Source organism: Lontra canadensis, unplaced genomic scaffold (assembly GCF_010015895.1).
Source record: "Lontra canadensis isolate GAN:19392208 unplaced genomic scaffold, GSC_riverotter_1.0 scaffold21, whole genome shotgun sequence".
Lineage (NCBI taxonomy): Eukaryota > Metazoa > Chordata > Mammalia > Carnivora > Mustelidae > Lontra > Lontra canadensis.
In genome coordinates, this window is record NW_022631015.1 from 19,843,909 (window position 1) to 19,849,908 (window position 6,000).

Below are 6,000 nucleotides of genomic sequence, written 5' to 3' on the forward strand. Positions count from 1 at the left end.
TTCTGTAGCACAAGGCTGTGTCCTTCACAGAGTGCAATTCCTTCCATCACCCCAAAGATGCCACCTCCCTCTCCCCAAGTCCACCACACAGCCCCGCAGAGCGCAGAGCCCGGCTCTCCAGGGATTTGCATCCAGGTGCAAATTCCTACTCATCGTGGGAATCCGTCATCCAAATGCAAATCATTTTGCAAGATCAAAATTCTTTGGCTATGATTAGTAGGGACCAGCCTCTAAGAAAATTTGCATTTTAACTGGTAACGTAGGTACAGCCACGGGTCAGAGAAATGAAGGGACAAAGAGATCATTGCAAAAGCAAATTAACAAACAAATGAGATATGAATACACTCTATTAACGGTCTACATTTTTGAAACAGGAAGAGATGAGAATTTAGAATGCTGAAACGCATCCAACTGAAAAGGGGCAAAAGGAATTTTAATGAATTACAACACAACTTGAGATGAAACCTGGATAATTAGAGTCTCCATGATTGTAACTCAGTGGAAAACTGGCTTGATTTAGCCCCCTTTAAATGATTGCTTGTAGTTGAAGACAGCTAGGTTATAAAGCAAGGCAAGCTAATATTAGAAAAAGTTAAAAACCTTTCCAGCCAAATATTTTTAAATGACTTGCTAGCATTTTAGGACACTGTTTTCTATATTATTAAAAAAAGAAAGAAAGAAACCAGAAAATTTTCCCAAATTCAGTTCCAGGAAGCTCCTGTGTCTGTTGGTTCATGATATCATCCTCCATAATCCAAATATACTGGCATTGAGGAACCAAGATATCCGGTCAGTGATCTGGATAAGCATAAGATCAATAAAAATGACTGATAGGAGAAGCACCACCCACAGTTTGTGAGGCAGAGCTCTAAGTACCTTGAGCACTGACGAGAGCCACCGTGAGGGCACCAACTTGGGCAATGACCCACCTCACATACCCTTGTCCTTCCCACCGGACATGGAGATTCACATCCCCAGGAGCACTGGGGTTAGACTCTGGCCCTCTGAAGACCTGAGCCCCCTCTACACACGGGCTAGAAGTGGTTGAACGCTTACCTAGAGATGGATTCCCCGAATGCGATACGCAGGACACAGTAAGATCCGTCCTAGCAACCACGGGGGACACCAAGAGCATTTTCTCAGTCCTAGGCCTGCCTGGGATGTGGTTAAAATCGGTCTTAGACAGTAATGAAGTAGACTATAAGGTTCTTGGAGTAAGTCAAGTCTCCCTGCCGCGGTTTTTTCCTGGCAGGTCCCCACCCCAAGCTCGGTGCCTGACGTTTGACTTTTAAACCGTTGACAACAGGAGAGACCTTGGGCTAGATGAGCGGACACCCTCCACCTGGAACCACTTCCTGTGACTGCTGGCCTGTGACACATACGCGTCTCTCTCCTCTTTCATTCCCACCGTCCCTTCCTGCCCTTCTGGGACCAGAGCAGAAGGGCGTGCGGATGCACACTGGCGTGGAGGTCCTATTCTCATGAGACTGGAACTGTAAAACTCTTTTTTATCACTAAATACACCAAAGGCTTATCTTTATGAAAAGAGAGAAAAAGCTTAGCTCACCCTTACTTACTTAATCCTTCTCCAGTCTAGCCCTAACACTTCCACTCAGGGCGGGGGGAGGTGGGAGCACAGGGAGTCAACGGTTCGGCTTCTAGAAACTGTGCCTTATTAGTGCTTGCTTTAAAACCCACAGCACTTTCGGGGCACCTGGGTGGCTCAGTGGGTTAAAGCCTCTGTCCTCAGATCAGGTCATGATCCCAGGGTCCTGGGATCAAGCCCTGCATGGGGCTCTCTGCTCAGCGGGGAACCTGCTTCCCCTTCTCTCTCTGCCTGCGTCTCTGCCTGCTTGTGATCTCTGTCAAATAAATAAATAAAATCTTAAAAAAACAAAAACAAAAAACCACAGCACTTTCTATATTCCCATCCAGCCCTTCCCTGAGGTCAATACCAGACTCAAAATTGAATTTTATTCCAAGCTCTGTTACCACTGTAGTAGGAGATGGTTTGTTTAGGAAGCACTAAACTCCAGGTCAGGTGTATATTAAACAGAAGTTCTTTACCTTCCCACTCCTTATACTTAAAAAAAAAAAAATGTTACTTATTTACTTGAGAGAGAGAGCTAGCACAAGCTGGGGCAGGGGAAGAGGGGAAAGCAGACACCCCCCTCCCCGAGGTAGGGGCTCGATCCCAGGACCCTGAGAACATGACCTGAACCGAAGAAAGACACTTCACCGACTGAGCCACCCAGGCGCCTTCCCCCGCCCCCCAACTCCTTATATTTAAAGCTAACTGGAGACTGGGCGTAGCCTGCACTCTATGCTCTCCACTCCGCTGAGAAAGCTCCAACCCTCTGAATGCTAAGCCACTTTATTTTCTGCATGATTTTAACCTTATTCATAGTTTCTGATATATCTAATACTATTGCTCATTTGACGGTTCATGCAACAATTTGCAACGTCCATAGGAGGAGGGCTATGAGTGCACCGGTGTGAGGCCAGGAGGCAGGCAGTGCCAGTGAGGGGAGCGGGCTCAGGGATCGTCGTGAGCAAGTTACTTCTGTGCTGTTCCTCCTTTTCCTCTTTAAACTGGGGCTCATCTGAGGATCTACCTCATAGGGTTGTGGTAAGTAATACATGGGGGCACCCTGTGAAGTACGCAGAATCATGTCAGATGCACAGTAAGCACGGGTTAAGTGCTCACTGTTTTGATGTCCCCGAGAGCTAGTGCAGCACTTCTTAACCAGAGGTCCATGGACTTCTAAGGTCCACAGGTGGATTTAGAGGATCCCAGAACACCTTGAAATTATCTGCAAAATTCAGAGTTGTTCATCTAGAGACTGAGGTCATGGTTTTCTTCAGTTTCTCAAAAGGGTGTGTGAAGCAAAAAAGGGTCAGATCCCCTGAACTAGGGGCTGTAGAGGTACAAGATGGGAATTTTGCCCTCAGAGACCTCACAGTCTAAAAGAGGAGACAGACATTCAGTGGCGATAAACTAGGACGGCAGTTACGTAGTAATGGCCCAGGACACTGAGAGACGCAGAGAAGAGCCCCCAAGGTGGGGTGAGGCAACAAAGCTTCCCCCGGAAGGAGTACTTTTAAAAGGAGTACTGAGTATGAGGTAGCCAGATGAAATGGGTGGAGGGGAGAGGAGGGGAGCGGTAAGAGCATTCCAGGGATGGTGAGAGCCATGTGCAAAGGCAGGAGCTGGTGTGCTCTAGTTAGGAAAGAGCAAATTGTTGAGCATGTATAGGCCAGGAGGAAACACCAGAGGTCAGGATGCTAGAGGCAGTTGGGAGCCTTGTGCATAACCCACAAAGAGAAGCAGTCAATGGCCCAACAAAGGCATTGGTCTCAGGTGGGGAATGAGAGGTAAGCCCGGGTCCTTCCTTATGTATCCATCAGGAGCTCATGAATCTCAACTAATAATTGCAAATATGCCCTGAGAGATGTTCCCTAGCATATACCTAAAAGTATCTTATTCCTACCTTATTCCTATGACCGTCGGCTGTGGTTAGTGATTTTCATGTCAAAATTAAGAAACTCTATTGAGAAAAGGGAAAAAAAGCAAATGTGAAAGCTAACTTACTTATGAAAAGGCATTTCCAATTCAATTTCAATTTGTTCCTGAAATCCAGTTGGAATGACCGAAGTATTCCTTGTGCGGGCAACTCAAAGGGTATCTCGGATTGTTTCAGTGGAGGTGACGAGTTTTACATATCCTGTAGCTAAACATAATCGATTTTGTAGCTTCCTAATGATCTGCCCTAAGGAGTTATTATTCCTGATGGCAATTAATCAAAATTAAAACCGACTGCATAGAATGAAGCAAATTCAAACATCCAGCCTCGGTTAGGAACATCTGCACATTAAGATCAATCATGGGCCCTGCTTGAATGTGACAGGTGTATCAATATTCAGAGAAAAGAGAAAGCGAACATTTTCCAGCAGAGTTCCAAGTGTATTTCCAAGGCGCAAAGGCTCTGAACCTGAGTCCATGTTGAGTCCAAACCACACAAAATCCAGAGTTGCCCATTACACTGGAATTAGATTTATTTTCTTCCAAAAAGCTTGGATATTTGTGGCACTCTGCGTTGCTAAACATGAAATGCAGGTAGAGGTGACAGTGAAATCGAGGAACACAAGTTGTCCTCTGTCTTACCCCACCCAAGAAAACACACCAATTCTGAGCATCACCCACAAATGAAAGTGCTCTGTGGTTGTCCTAGAGTCCAACAGAGAAGTCCCAACATGCTGCTGGAGCAGAATCCAAGACTGAACACAATGAAGAGGATAAGAACAGGTTCACTCTCGCGCCACCCTCCCCCAACAGTGGCACAGCTCAGCACTGAGGAAGAGCTTGTTTGCCAGTGACTTCTTCACAAGGAATGTGGGGGCATGTGACTGTGTGTCTAGCGTCCCCAGCTGCCAAAGAGGCCCCATCCCTTCTTGCCTCATCCATAACACTAAGATGGTACATGGCTGAAGCGTTAGGAGGAGCTGGGAGAAGAGCAGCTAGGGCGCCTGGAGAGCAGAAGTGCTGCAGATCCATTATGTAGGCCCCACCAAGAAGCCCCACCAGGAACCACTGGGGATGCCTCACATGGGCGTCCCCCCAACCAGCCCACAGGCACCCTCAGCACTCTGCACAGCCTACCCTGAGCTACCCCTAACCCCTGCTGCAACCGCCACCACCACGTGGCCAGCTCCTTGTTCACACTGCCAAGGTCAGTGAGTACAAGTCTTTGCAGAGAGCTAGTGAGCATGTGCAGAAAGCCAGTCCAAATCTGCAGGATTGGGAATAAGCACAACAACTTCAGCATTCAGCACTGCCCTGGGGAAGGCAAATGGGAGGCTGACAGCACTCAGCTGGGCTTTGCAGGATCAGGAGAAAGAATACAATCTTAAGAATCATCACCCACCCACCCATGAGGAGAGAACAAGAAGTATGGAACACGTGTATGCATAGAAAATGTCTGAGAGTCTTAGAATGCTTAGTATGGCGGGCAGAAGGGATTTCTCTCCCAGAGACTGTAGAGACTGGACAGCAACACAAGAACATGTTTCAAGGAACATGAAAAGTCAAGGAAACATGACACAACCCAATGCACGTAGTAATTTCCCAGTAACCAACCCTAAAGAAATGGAGATCTGCAATCTGCCCAATAAACAATTCAACTAGTTGTTTTAAGGAAGTTCCGTGAGCTACAAGAAAACACAGAAAGACAAGTCAATGAATTCAAGAAAACAGTATACAAGCAAAATGAGACATTTAACAGAGATACAGAAAGAAAGAAAGAAAGAAAGAAAGAAAGAAAAGAAAAGAGAAAAGAGAAGAGAAGAGAAAAGAAAAGAAAAGAAAAGAAAAAAGAAAAGAAAACGAAAGAGAGAGAAACAAAGTCTGGAGCTGAGGAATGCAATAAACACAACGAAAGGTGCAATGGAGAACACCAACAGCAGACTTGCCCAAGAAGAAGAAAGAAGCTATGAAGTCAAAGACAGATTATTTGAAACTATCAAGTCAGGGGAGAACAAAGAAAAAAGAATGAAAAAGAGTGAAGAGAGGGGCACCTGAGCAGCTCAGTCGGTTAAGTGTCTGCCTTCAGCTCAGGTCATGATCCCAGAGTCCTGAGTTCAAGCCCTGTGTCAGGCTCTCTGCTCAGCGGGTTGTCTGCTTCTCTCTCTACCCCTCCCCCTCTCCACTCATGTGCACGCTCTCATTCTCTCTCTCTTTCTCTCTCTCGAATAAATAAAAAATTTAAAAAAGAAAGAGTAGAAAGAGTTTATGTGAATCATAGAACACCATCGAAAAAATAATCTATGCTACAATGGAGTACCAGAAAGAGAAGGTAGGAAAAGGGGCAGAAAAATTATTTAAAGAAATAGTGGTTGACAAATTCCTAAAAGGCAAGAAACTTGGACATCCAAATTTATGAATCTCATAGGTCCCCAAAGAGATTCAACTCAAAAAGATTTTCTCCAAGACAGATTATAATA